General features: G+C 45.8%; 1 long non-coding RNA gene across 1 annotated transcript in view; it reads left to right on the forward strand.

Annotated features, from left to right (window-relative positions):
• The first annotated feature begins 1434 nt into the window (after nt 1–1434).
• The window catches only part of LOC144150946 (uncharacterized), a 43662-nt gene continuing 30970 nt past the window's right edge, over nt 1435–14126 (forward strand). Inside the window, exon 1 of the long non-coding RNA XR_013318586.1 lies at nt 1435–1542. This is a non-coding gene — a long non-coding RNA (uncharacterized LOC144150946). The remainder of the gene's footprint in view (nt 1543–14126) is intronic.

Below are 14126 nucleotides of genomic sequence, written 5' to 3' on the forward strand. Positions count from 1 at the left end.
GCAAAATTATCTCTGGCGGGGGAAGTCCGCGGGTTCACGCAGAAGTGGCACCTGCTCGTCCATTTTGGTTTGCTGCATAGCTTTTAGTTCATTTCCTAATTTTTATCACTCCGTCCTCGTTTCCATCCGTTATCGCTCTCCTGAAAATCTTCCTCTTTCACAGGCTTTCCCTTCCCCGACTCAGCTGAATTTCCCTCTCCTCCACCTTTTGCTTGTCCTCTCCCCTCCACCGTCATCCATTCTAATCAAAGTCCTAGTCGTTGCCATCACTTCCACCTTCTCCTCTCTCTTTCCCTATTCACATACAGTGCCCCCCAATTTTCTCTAATTTTTCTGCGCCTCTTCCCGTTTATGTTCAATCCAGTCTTTCTGTATTGTGTTGACATGCTACACTCCTCTTTGCATCGTATTCCTCTACCTACCTCAATTTGTTCCCGTTCCTCCATCGCCACTCTCTTTCCAATACGTTCGGGCTTGCATGCATCTAGTGATTCCCCCGCTTGTTTACCAGGAATTCGTAGGCCATAACTAATCCGTCGCACGAATCCGTAGTTATTGTCACCCATCGATAAGGATTAAGTCAGGCACATGGTGTGTTTATTCGCCTCCACCGGTAGTCCGAGTGACACGCTAATCCCACGAGTGCCAGGGATCCATTGAGACAGACCCACCAGAACACATTTCACAGACAGTTACGACAGAAAGCCAGACACACGGCCCGACAAGCAGATGCACCCTGCACCGAAAAAAGACTGTCATTTTATAGGGAAGACTAAGGAGACGAAAGCGCCGCCGTGTTACTGGAGGTTGTAGTCACGTGATGTCCTTGTTCCCACTGCACGGGGTAGATTGGGGGATGTGAACATGAACAAAGCTCCAGTCGAATGGACCACTTAGCTGATTCCTATGTGACCGCAAGTGCTATTCCGGTGCTCAAGACTACTTTTACGTCGCAAGTGGAGCCTCCTGAACGTAAACAACTGCTGGTCACATTTTACATGTTTATTTCCTCTACCAAGATATAAGTAGCTAAATTCCTGTGATGGCAGCTGCTTAACTGGAACGGATACATTATTTTGTTTCCTGATATATGGCGCTTAAAGTTTGAAGTATCTAAATAGTGCACGAAAAATACCCGAAACCACATTTCAGTGCGGGCTCGTAGTTCTTTACGTTATAGATCCAATGCCTGCCTTTGGTTTTATGAAACCAGTGAAAGCATTGCGAGGAAACTGAAGAAAGCAACACAGCAGACCTAGTCTACTAGGCATTGTTATTTTCCAGCTCGAGCCAAAAATAAAAATAAGACGATTGGCTTTCTAAAGATCTGGAGTGATTTGAACCATTGTGCACAAGAACTGACAGGCTATTTCTAAAGACGCAAAAGTGATTCAAAAGGTACGCCTGAATAAATACAGCTCCTTCAAGGTCCTTGCGATTTAGTTGAAAGCTCTAGAGTTACAGTTCAGTTCGACAGGATGAAAAACATTGCGTTTTTATTTGCTCTGCTAATCCTATTGCTTGCCGTGCTCGTTCCCAATGGTAAGCGCTTATCAGCAAGCCCCCCATTTTGCGTGCACAATAATGAAAAAGATACGGGTGTCCGACACAAATTTTTGATGTTTTTACGTCTTGGTGGAAACATTTGCTGTAAACACTTTCTAACCTAAACACTTTGCAGGAGCAGCAAGTTATAAGATTGTTGTAAAGTTCCCATCGAAGTTTAAAAGCTCTCAAGAAAATTTTCCCGCCGTACTGCAGTAATGAATTTTTCCAAATCTTAAAGCTGATAGACCCTAACCCCTACACTACAACTTTGCTACTAACGCCTTTGAGAAACAGCACAAAAAACAGGCAAGGCACAAACATGGTTTCTTTTGGTTGTTTATTTATGTGTCATATAAGCATGGCACTTTTAACGCGATAGCAATGTTAGGCTAGTTGAGCAATGGCCATGGTAGTAGGTTCCCGCGGCTCTCGTGCTTATCAAAGTCGGCAGAAGTGCATCATTAGCCGGACTAACAGTGGTGCAAACATCACTTAATTAAACGAAACATTCCCAAGAAAGTAACGCGATGATATCAAATATCGATGGAAAGCCGAGATTATGAGCAGAAAGCTACTTCAAGGTATCCTAAAGACACCATGAAGACCAAATTCAAGTTTTGTTTATTAGAAAGGCGGCTTTGTGCAGATAACAACAATGGCTGTTTTATCGCAAACGTTGAATAAATAATGAAGACATCAAAGAAAACATGGGAAGCATTAGTGACTCCATAGTCAATTTCCGGCAGCTTTTGCATGACGTCACTCGATTTCGTTTGTGCGATTGGAGGCCGATGAACCAACCCATCGCTAAGACACATTACTGGACAATTGTAGTGGGACCTCTAGATTGGTTTGGTCGCATCAATTTAATACTAATGGGCAGTTAACAAGCTCCAAAGAATCTTTTCAGCAGTGGTTCATATGACGTCACTCCTGCCCTTAGCACGCCGCTGTAGCGAGAATTTTGAACATTATTAGTACTTGTGGCCTGTTTCGGTTAAAAACCGTCTTTTGTGGTGGGAACGGAGCTGTGCGCGGCACTGCGGACTCTCATAATCTGTTAATCAGCCTTGAAACCTAGCGGTAATTATCCTTCACTTTCATCCTGTCGTAAAATTTTACGTTTCCGCTTGTTTCATTTTCTTTCATAAACCATCGCCGCGGGATGGTCTTATCTTGCCTTCTAGCTATAACGAATCTCGCTTGGATTATACCCAAAAGGCCGGGTTGACTTATGGGAATGATAAGGACTTGCACTTTCTCTCACTCTTTCATAATGGTACTCTGAGGGTTGGAACAACTTTCTTGCATCACCGGCATAGAAAATCCCTACATTTCAAAAGTGCGTTGGCTAATTCCGCACAGTTTATGTTACCAAAACTATTGCAGTGCCTGCTATTGCATTTTTCTGTCCACTGTTTACCCTCTTCTAGTTTTCCCTTCCTCGGACTAATTTCATTTCACAATTCCCCTTCTGTTGTTTGCACAAAAGCCTGTTAGCTAAAAGTATTTATTTAGGAACTGCTACTTGATGCCATTCCCTCTGCATTCTGTAAAAGTTTTGTTTTTAGTTTTGTGCCCATTTCCTTCTGTAATGCCTTTCAGCCCCGAGGGTATTTGAAATAAATCAATAACAAAAAACCCTTCCTCAGTTCCCAGTTCAGAATTACCAATCTATTGAAATTGCTTTTAGGAATTCCATTACATTTGTGAAACCGGGATTTGTTCGGGAAAATATTATTCGTACGAATGTCTAAGAACGAACTCAAAAATTTTTCTACATTCGCCTTTATGAAGGGTAGAATGATGCTCGTTTTCTTGTTATAAATGCAATAACAATGAGCATTTAAAACCTGTAGAATGGTGTGTGCGTATACAAAATATTAGTGTAAATATCTTTCAAAACATCAGGGATTTTAAAATTCGCCGTAAGCAAGATCAGACAAATAACACCAGGTCTTCTAAATCATCGCTCCAGCGATACCACTGGGATGAAAACTTGGCATTTGGAGGATAACTTCCATTCACCGCATTGAAACTGAACGGAACGAAACGGTCGGGAGTTTGATTACTAAGGGTATGAAAAAGTTCTTTTACTTCGTGTTTCTGCCATGCGGCATATGAAAGGAGGTGTAAAGATGGGAAGAGAAGAAAGTAGGAGAGCAACAGACTGGGAGGAAAGTAGGAAATTAAGAGAGAGATATAGAGGCTGCAAAACACACAGATAGTAAGGAAACCATAAGGTTTTCGAGTCTACGACTATGTATGCAGTCCAGTTGCGTGCAGAAACCCTCTGAGCGACCTGCAGTATCTATTTACCAGCACCCTGCAGTTTTTAGTCACCCGGTTTATCCCACCGCACACCCACGTTTCTGAGCGCGTCGTCTCGAGCTGTCCGTGTTTCCGCGTATGTCCACAAAAGATGTTTGGTATCAGCTTGAGCCGCCGGAGCCGGACACTTGGGACATGTTCCTGGGTCGTCTTTTGTAAGTGCCACGAAGTCCAAGTGACTAAAGGTGAAGGCCTTCATAGATCGAAGCCTCCTGAGAGAAAATTTCTCCACCCGGGGAAGATTAGGGGGAAGAGAGCAGACACACGGAGGAATTAGGGCACGTGTGTCCCTTATCAGAAGAGATTTTCGGACTAAAAGTCGGGAGCGCGGATCGCAAGGAAGGGGGATAGAGGAGGATTCATGTGAAACAGGCTTGAATACTCGTGTGAAGGCTCGTGACAGAGGCGGCGACGGTGAACAGGAGTATGAAGCACGAGCTGTAACCACACTCCCTCCGTAGATAACCATGCTTCTCTCGGCTTCATGATGTGGGAAAGGCGGCTTACAAACACCAATATTACACCAATTGTTTTGGGCTTCACTTCTCAACAAAGACACGTTTTAAGGGGAAATAAAGGCTGCCTTTTATGAAAAAATGGAAGCCCTGAAACATTTTGTGATTTTTTAGTGAAGCTTTCTATGAGATGACTATACGCCCGTGAGTAAAAGCGAACAAATAGGCGCTGCCACTTAACTGGCGACCCTGCCGACGGGTCCGGAATGGTCTCGTGAGTACGTCCGCTCCACACAGAAGCACAATCTCAGTCAAATTTTACGTGCCTACCGGGGAACGCACGACGGGCTAATCGAAGAAATCTCTTGCAGATACATCGTTACAAATCCAAAAGAATAACTTAAAACATTACCGGTAGCTTCGAATGATATTCTCGATTGCCCTTTCACTACGGTAGATGTGCGGGGATCCGTACAGGATCTCCGCACTGATTGCGCTAGGAGGCCGGGCGAAATGACGAACAAGATGCTGAGGACTCTGGGACACCACTCCATCGATGTTCTCGTAAGGTATCTGAACAAATGCTGGAAGCAGGGCAAAATCCCCAGGCGGCGGAAGACCGCTAAGGTTATCATGATCCCGAATCCAGGCAAAACACTACACCTTTACTCGGGGACAACTTTGTGTGGCAATGCATGGTGATGATGATTGATGATTGCTATTGAAATCCCCTTTATAGAGGGGGGATTACGTGTCATCTTCGTTTAATACTAGCGCTGCTCTTAGGGCAGGCACAAAAACACTTATTACGTACAAAATACGTATTTTTTTGGTTACACCTGGTAGCCATCCTAGGCAATATTCCCCTTTCTGCTCTTCGTTCACTAGCAGACTAATCTTCTTTTCGTCGCCTCGACAGCCTTGAAGTTTATTCGCTGTGTGCTACCCTTAAATCCTAGTGCTTGTGGAAACCGAATATTTCCCTCATGTATATTTGGAGGGAAACCGTCGCATTCTAACACTATGCGCCGCACAGCTTCTGTTTCTTTTCCGCAGACCACGCATACCCCATCATTTTGTCAATACTTCCCCACAAAGCTCTTAGTTCGCAAGCGACCTGCTCCAGCCTCAAACAGCAAAACACTCCCCTTGGAATTATCGTAGAAATTTTCCTTTCTGATGTGCAGTTTCTCCCCCCTGTAGAGCTCTAACGACGTTTTAGCTTCCATTTTTTCTCTCCATTTATTCGTTTCTATCTTCCTTGCCTCTGTATTCGTGACCTTGGCTGTTTTGGATTTTCCACTGTTCAGCGGGCAACGTTGCAAAGCCGAACCACGCCGTTTCACTGCGCACCCGGGCGTAGTTCAACCGAAATAAAAGGATAGCGGTCACCTGAGCATTTCAAAAACGTTTAGTTCTTATGTTTTATCAGTGAATTGATAATGTCACAAATTACTAGGACGAATATATGAAACAGAAAGCAATATTTTTTTATTTTTAGAATTTTTTGGTTCCGGCTCTTGCCACTGGCGCTCCATAGTTTCTTTTGAGAAAATAACATGGCACCCTCATCGACGGCCTTCGGCGGCTCGCCGCTTCATTCTCCTCATTAGATTTTTAAGACGCCTGAGAAGCAAAATAAGTCAGCACAAACGAATGAAGTGGTTTGCAAAAAGTACGCCCAAGTGAGAATGATGAAACCAGGACTCCGTCGTTTCCTCAATTCCTTGTTAGCCAGTTCGCCGGTGTGAGCGGCTGCGTGCGTAAGCGTGTGCGCGCGCTGCTGTTTCGGTGTACTGCTGCCGCGCTACGTGACTACGCTACACATGTCGGGGCTGCTGCCCAACTGTCAGCTCCACAACATGTTACAAATTAGCGCATGCCATCAAAACTGCAGCCCTCAGAAAATTCATTTCTCTTCTGAACGATGCAGATATGTGCGGTATTCCACGGTTGGTGCGTGTTCTCCAGTCAAAGCGTTGGACTGTCGTTGTGAAGACGGCGCGAAGAAGAAGCCAATATGCCTGCACGATCACCACACTGATGCGAATTAATGAACTGTATCAAATGCGTATCTGTCACGCCGAAACGGAAACGTAAAACAATTTATTGGGAACTACTTCGGCACACTAACGGAGAGCAGCTAGCAACCCTTTCCCCTTCACCCATAGCTTTCTTTACATTGCCTCAGAACATTCTCCCCGAATTAACGTAACCGGCCGTCCACCTCGCTTACTTCTTGTGGTACATGGATGAGAAGGGACTCTATTATGATATGTTTTAGGTCCAAACTATCGACTCAGGATGCTCCCACTATGCACCATGGCCATTGTAGGGCTTGGCCTCACAAAGGCATTAAATGAAGTAAAACGCAATGCAATTCTAGGAAATTTATACAAATTATAATTAGGTCAAAAGATGTACGACTACATCCGGGATTTTTTATCTCTCAGGATGGCCACCCTGACGGTAGGGGGTTGTTGAATATGGCGAGTTGGAGATGAGGAATACAGGCACGCCGCGAGGCTCAGTCCTCTCGCCTTTCTTATTAAACGTCGCTATGATCTACTCACCGGAAATGTTGGAGAAAATTCACCAATCAAATCAGAGCCTGCATGCTGACGTTACCCTCTGGGACGCTGGCTGCAGTGGCGGTCACCTGCAGATTATAATGTAGGGGGCAATAAACACAGTAGAAGCGTACATGAAACCAAAAGGCTCACACTGCTCTCCACAAAAATGGAAACTGGTCCTTCACCGGCCGACGCACGATAGACAAAAAAGAAAAGAAGCACCCTCTCAAAAACCATGAATTCAGCTTTAAACTAATTGGAAGCGACCCATCCCTTTCAGGAAATTTCAGGAGAGCGGTCACGAAGTTGAGACAATCCGTTAACTCGAAAGAAGTATGTACTAAACCCGCCTCATTTGGCGAATAGCCAACGGGCACCACGAAATGAATGAAGACACCATAACGAGTCTTCTGCAGGCTTCGTCCTGAGTCGGCTAACCTACGTAGCTCCGTTCCTGAACCTTCATGGAGACGAGTGCTTTTGTAAAAAACGAGTTTACAAGCGGGCAATCGGCGTACCAATTACGAACTCCGACGAGCGCATTGAACCACTAGGACTACACAACACGCTTGAAGAGCTGGTAGAAGCACAGAGCGCAGTGGGAAAGGCTCTGCAGCAGCCGTCCTGACCGACACATCCGCCAAAACATTGCACATTAACTACGAAGGCAGACTGAGAGAGAAATACGACATTCCGGCAAGAATCTTAGCACATATATACATCCCACCATTAGCAAGAAACATTCACCCCGACCACAATACGGAACGCAGACAGGCCAGGACTCAATCAATTCACAAATGGTTCGCACACCTCGAGGACGTGGTTTAGAAAGACGCTGCTTACTATAGAGGTCGCAACACCATGGGATTTCGGTGGTTGATAAACAGGTTCATTAATGCACCTCTGGTCAGGGCCCCACAACATCACCGGGGGTCGGGGAAGATACGGCCGTCGCAGTCACAGCGTTCTCGTCCTCCCAAACCATATTCACAGTAAGCGACTCCAAGCCAGCAATTGTAGGTTATTTGAGGGGACGCATATCATCTGAGTATCTCAAAACGCTATCGGGCCGTTATTATGGAGACCGAGGCCGGGGAATCCAAATCATATAGGCCTCAGCTGACTCTCGCCTCCCGGGGAACGAGAATGCGCATGACGCGGATTGAGGCTTCACCGGCAGGGCCGATGCGATCAACATCCTCGACGCAGTCTCGCTCCTCCGCTCGGACAGGGACAGGCCTGTCCCCCACATGAAAGTGTTAACTCTCTGCAGGCTGAGAAGGGCGAAAAAGCCTGCAGAGGTCAAAACGCTGTCCAGATAGCAGGCAGTGACTTGGCGTCTTCTCAAAACAAATACCTTCACCAACCTGGTGTTGTACAACCGCTGCTACCCGGCGTTACACTCCGGGTTACACTCCGGCGTTACACTCCGGGCATAACACTCCGGGTTACACAACATGGGGTCTGGGCTTGCCCCAGCAGGGCACACAAATCACAGCAATAAAGGTCAGAAATTAGTGATAAACATTAGAAGCTCTGAGAAATGGGAGACCGTGCTGCTCAGCTTGGACCCGGGAGATCAGGTCTGTCTGGTCCAGATAGCCGAAGCCACCAACAGGATAGAAGTGCTCCTGGCTTCCGACTGAGGGGTGAGCGGGCCTCTATTCAAGTCTTCCCTTCCCTGACTTCCATTTTTGGACAAATAAATGTTTACACTAACTCCACTGCGCTCACTGCCTTAAGCACATAGAGCGGGAGGGGTGCCCGTGAAGCACCGTGGTCGGGTCTGTTCGATTAGCGGTTATCAACGTCCCCGTGCGCCCGTTGGTCCAAAAATACTTTGACGTAAGTTAGACCTGCGCAAATAAACCTTCAGGGCTCATATAGTACGCACCGATTTTGTGAAGGAGACAAAAGACCCCTCCTTTAGAGCATGTTTGCGTGAGCAAGAATTAGAGGGGTATACTATTATTTTTTTCTGAGGTGAAACAGCTCAATTCCGAAGTTTTCAAATGCAGCAGATAAAGCCTACGATAACTTATTTGAACATGCGCCCTCACATTTTTTGTTTTTTCGGAACAGACAATGCTTCAATTTTTGTAATCGGGTAACAGCATTACGCGACACTAGAAATAATCAGGTGAGCAAGCTTTAGTCTTGTAGATATTGTATTTAGCTCCAGCCAGTAATAAAGATAATTTAAATGACATTTAAATGCTTCGGACTCATTTCGGCCGTTGTGCACGGCAACCAAACTGCTGTTTCGGGCGTAGCAGCATTTTGCAGGGCAAGGCTGAAGAAAATTAGCCCCTGCGACAATCGTTAGCGTTCTTTGAGAAGCACTGGCGTCGAACTTTATTTGGGGAAAATTAAACAAAAAACGTGGCACATTTAGCAGCTCTGCTTGTCCTGCTACTCGTTGTGCTTGTTCCAAATTGTAAGCGCTGTACAGGAATACATTTATATCGTACGGTATGTAACAAGAAAGCTTATACGCCTGAGACATGTTGCCTTCAGCTTACGCTAAACATGTTTGCCATTGGAGCCTTTTCAACTTGCGCACTTTTCGTTGGCAAAAACTTAGCCATGTCAATTGAAAGCAGACCCAACAGGGATTTCAAGGCTCTGACCAAAGTTTGCAACTACTCCCCCTAATTTATTCCACCAAAATTGAACACACGATATTTTTGTGTTGCTGCAGTATGACATCGCGTCGGCAAAACAGATCAGAAAGAAAACAGCCCTAAAAACAATAATGTAACCCCCAAACATATATCTGAGATTTGTTCTTTATTAATTTTTGGCTATATAACACTGGTATGATTCATGTTTATCCAATAGTGGGAGAAACCCTTCTCGCACATAACAATTACCTCTTAGTTGCTCCAGATATTGCAAAAATACAGCGTTTATAATAGTATGCTATTTTAAATTGGCATTGCCAACGCTGAATTTTCACCTTGGCTCTTAAGTGCTGTGTGCTGGATGGTTGCGCATACAATTATACCACCCGGGTTTTCATGCCCCCCTACATCTCAACACACGACGATTTTTCTATTCGTGTCCTGCCAGCAGCTGGAACCGAACTCGCCAGTTCGGCATCCTCTCTTACGACTGTTGCGCAGCTCATACTTCACGGTAATTTTTTTTTAGAAAAACTGTTTCCTTCACTGACAACAATGAACTTCACAACATTTCGTCTTACGGGTAAAAATAGTATTGTCTGCTGTTCCGCCAGGAAAATACTGATAATCGCAGGTGTTTTGTTAAGTAGCGCTCTAACAGTGCACTCACGGACGGAGGTGAAGAGGCGCACTTCTACTCCGCACTTGCTCCGCCTTTAAACCGTGTGGTAGTATGCATGCTGTACTGGGGCGGGGAGCCGAAAAAATGGCACTCATTACTAAGATAATGCCATGTTGACGAAAACACAATTTTTAATTGTTAATAAAATCATGTAAAATCTAACGACCCACCACAAGTGTTAATGACGGTGTGCGTTGTACCCGCTCTAAGATGTTTTTTGTTTGTTTTGGTTTCGGACGCTGACAATGCTGCGACCTGGAGGACATATGCTACCCTGATCACTCAGAGTTCATGTACAAATCCGCGGCAGTGGTTTGTATTTTTCTAAATTAAATAGTAGTAAGGCTGTTCCAGGCGCTAGGCCAGACGTAACGCAGCGCCCTACCACCGAATTTAAAGACGCGTTCATGGCGTCTCTTCTCATTCGAGTTCATATTACTACTTTCGAATTATATCGGTACGATAATCACCTTATCGTGGCACGAAATGCGTGTTCTTTATTTGATCTTTAACGGTTGCAGCCAAAGAGTAAGACCGAGCTTCATAATTATTTGCTTGATTAGGCATGCTTTATCTAAAAGCGTCAACAGGACCTGTAGAGTTCCAGTTGCGGTGCTACCAATTTACTGCTGAGTCTGTAATATGTCCGTTTTTCTCATTATGTTGCGAATCAGATTGAAGCTAACGTGAAAATGGGCGTAACTGTTATTCCAACGAACGTGAATGTTTAGATCGGAGACAAATTCAAAGTTTTCTCGTTGTCTTTCTACTGCGTCACAAAGTGTAATTAGTACGTATGGAGCCCTCCCGCAACGACCATGCGGGAGTTTTTCCTACGTTTCTCCTCCTCACTCACACGTTACACGGTGACCGTGCTGCAGCTGAGGCGGCATAATGGCGACAAATTTCGACCCCACCCAACAATAGTTTATAATTGTTTCATACTAATTATGGACTATTTCGTACTAGTTCAGTACTAGGTTAGTACTCCGTTATCTGAAGCGGATCTCCCGATGAAACGTATAAAAGCACGTTGCATACCCGACCGGCGATTTTAAACTGAAAGCTCATATTTCCTCTTTCGTGTGCACTGGATCATCCCTAACCAGAAAAAAACACGTATCAAATGTGCCCTAGAAAAGGATATCGCAAACGCGAAATGATGAACTTCACAAAATTTCGTCTACGGGTAAAAATAGTATTGCCTGCTGTTCCGCCAGGAAACTACTGATAATCGCAGGTGTTTTGCTAAGTAACGCTCCAACAGTGCTTCTCTTAGCAACTTAATTGAATGAAAACTGAACTTCTAGAAATCTCTTTCAATTTTTTCCCGCATAACGAACCCTCCACCTAAATTCATGCCAAATTTTCTAAAAAAAGGTCGGTTTACTACGCTAGTAAACACAGTATACCTGAGGCATCGGTTGCACTCACAAACCAATTTCTTGATCCGTACTGTAAAACGCAACGAAAATTCCAGTTTCGCAGAAACGATGAACTTTCTAAACGTTGCTATACCCCCTCAAGCATGACAAACCATGCCATCTGATTTGCCTCGCTAGACTCTCCCACCCCTGTGCATACACATAAGCTCACCTGGTCTTAAATAAAAAAAACTCTGCCACAATTTTGGCTCCCAAAACTCGCGCTTGACCACATCAACACCCGATATTCACATATGGCCAGCATTTTTACTGACGGCTCAACTACGACTCATGGTAGTTCATCCGGCGTCATCATTTCGTCAACCGGTGCCAGCTTGTCCTACCGCCTTGAACGCACAACCTCATCCACGTCTACAGAGCTCCATGCACCTAAACAAGCCCTGCGCAACATTCGTCACCCACCAGGAGAATAGGCTATATTCAGGGACTCGAAGGAGGCGTTGCAAACCTTACGGCGTGCCAGCTGGTTCATCCTTTACCAGCATGTATCCCGTGAAGTCACTTACCTGTACCATCTCGCCTACGTCGCCGGTCACCGAGTGACCCTACATGGTTCACAGGATTTTGTTTACAAAGCACGAGGAGCACGACGCCGCAGCGCTAGCGAAGGAGTTTACCGCAGCGGAACAAAACCGCATCTGGTCTTTTCCTGAAACTCGACACGCTTTCATGCATCATATAGGCTCTTGACTCAGAATGCGGCTACCAGGGCGGATTTCGCGCGGGCTTGAAACGCTTCACCACCGGTTGCGCCTCAACGCAGCACTCACGAACTCTTACTGCAATCGCCTCGGTCTAACAGCAAATCTATATTGGGATAATAGTGGATTGCCGGAACAGCACGTCCTTTTAGAGTGTCCGGCATACATCCAGGAAATAAATCACCTCGCCCAAAGGTTGAGAGCCTCAACTAGGGATCTATATCATTGAAATGTCTCCTTGGACCCTGGCCCTCTCCATGATGTCAGGGAAAAGTGTTGGTTGCCTTTTATGACTATTTATACGAAATTGGCGTCGCAGAGACAATCTAGAACTTCACCTGTGAGATCGTGTGGACTGTACGTCACCACGCAAAACTTCATGTTCACTTATTCTCGCAACCTCTCCTTTTTCCCCCTCGTTCTGCCCTACTTCTTTTCGGGCCTTTACTGCCTTCTCCTTCATCCCCGAAGTATAGCATGCAGGCGGGAACACGCTTGCAGACCTCTCTGCTTTCATTTAATAAACAGCTGTCTCTCTCTACTTCTCTCTCTACAAATATCCTCCCGAGATTGAAGATTAACGGAAACGTCCTCAATAAAGCCTTCAAAATACAAATAAAATGACGTAACTGGACGAACTCTGCACTAGCCTTTGCTTTTCGAAAAAACTAAGTATTGAGCAAAGTAAAGGCACTCGCTTACTATAATGGTGCACATTTACATAATTGTGGAAAATAAACAGAAGGAAACTTAAAAAAAGGAAATATAGCAATGCCTTCCGCTGCTCATAGCGATATTTGGCTGTACAAAAGTCAATGTGGTGAATGTCCACGCGAACGATAAACCCCACAATTGAGCCAGCGGGAGCTACAGTGACGACGAAAAGGACGAGGAGCCACGCGTGAGTGATTGTGGAAGCTGTAACGATGACGGCTGAAGCCAAGCGGCGGAACAGGGCGCATTTACGTGGGAACGACCCCGTGGGACCCCTGCTCCACGGGCCACCTTGAAGAAGACCGTCGCAACCTTCCGCCAAGGCTCGACAGCGTGCCTAAGCCCCGTCATTCTGGTGCTGGGTCACCAATGCTGACGCTCTGTTCTGGCTATTGCTCCCTGCCGTTACTACTGTCGATGCCGCTGGAAGACATCGCAACGGAACGTTACCCCAGATCGACCTGGGACTTTCCGAACTGCCAGACTGTGTACCTTCGAATGGTTGGCTGTGCTTCCATGTGAACCAAAACGGTCCTGTCTATAACATCCCCCCGTCTACTGTCTTGTGCACGTCCTTCATCTTGTTAATATAGACGTCAGTGTGACAACCAACGTTACTCTCTCTGCCTACGTGGTCCTTGGCCTCTTCATACAGGCCGTGCGGAGCCTGCACGAATCCCACCCGTAACATCAGCAGAAAAGTTAAATACTGTGAGAATATGTCATTGAAGACTCTAACATGTATGTCAAGAAGCTAGTAGTGATCGGGACGCAGCTAGGTCTCTCAGGACTGTAACTTCGCCATTCGATCGACACCCAGCGGCGGAGAATCCAGCAGAGGCATCTGGGAGAGAAGCACTTCGAGAGGCTGCAGAATTGGAAAAAGGGGAACGAGAAGCTCCCGACAGAGCTAAAAAGCCGCCGAAAGAGCTAGGGCAGAAGCCAAGAGAGCCAAGGAAGCTGCCGAGTGAGAAATGCGAATCCTGGAGTTGAAGATTCGTCTTCAGTTAGGGTCGCAAAACCCCACCGCTGTTGCTGCCAGGAACGAAACCA

The sequence above is a fragment of the Haemaphysalis longicornis genome, unplaced genomic scaffold, assembly GCF_048455015.1.
Source record: "Haemaphysalis longicornis isolate Haplotype H1 unplaced genomic scaffold, Haemaphysalis longicornis Haplotype H1 scaffold_81, whole genome shotgun sequence".
In the NCBI taxonomy this organism is placed as follows: domain Eukaryota; kingdom Metazoa; phylum Arthropoda; class Arachnida; order Ixodida; family Ixodidae; genus Haemaphysalis; species Haemaphysalis longicornis.